This window comes from Morone saxatilis, unplaced genomic scaffold (assembly GCF_004916995.1).
Source record: "Morone saxatilis isolate NCDOM2014 unplaced genomic scaffold, NCSU_SB_2.0 Contig8, whole genome shotgun sequence".
NCBI lineage: Eukaryota > Metazoa > Chordata > Actinopteri > Moronidae > Morone > Morone saxatilis.
This window is the reverse complement of record NW_023340257.1, coordinates 25,012,448-25,012,839: the sequence shown is the minus strand read 5'-3', so window position 1 is coordinate 25,012,839 and position 392 is coordinate 25,012,448. Positions and strand designations below refer to the sequence as shown.

The 392-nt window shown below is 35.7% G+C and overlaps 1 protein-coding gene across 1 annotated transcript in view; it reads right to left on the bottom strand.

Annotated features, from left to right (window-relative positions):
- The window catches only part of pak4 (p21 protein (Cdc42/Rac)-activated kinase 4), a 22,191-nt gene that overhangs the window by 14,753 nt on the left and 7,046 nt on the right, over positions 1 to 392 (bottom strand). The gene's annotated exons all lie outside the window — the stretch shown is intronic.

Here is a 392-nt window from a genome sequence, read left to right as displayed (position 1 = left end):
TCTGTGTCTGTCTGTGTCTGTGTGTGTCTGTCTGTGTCTGTGTGTGTCTGTGTGTGTGAGTGTGTGTGTGTGTGGACTGTTATTGGCACAGATTAGTATTTATTGATCACAGCTTTGGATAAATCTACTCTGACGTATCTTTGTTGTGTTTAAGTCCGTGTTTGACTTGAATGAGTTTAATTGGTCTCAAAAAAGTATTAAATGAATTGAAATATGCAAATAAGGTAGAATATTTTAGCATTTTAATCACTCACTGTTTTATTTTCGGGTGATAACACTGTGACCTTTTATCTGAAGATCTTTAAAAGTCAAACTGAAAATGTGTTTAATCAGCTGTAAGAACTGTGATTGGTGACGACACAGTTCATGTGTGTTAAACGTATGTTGCTCTC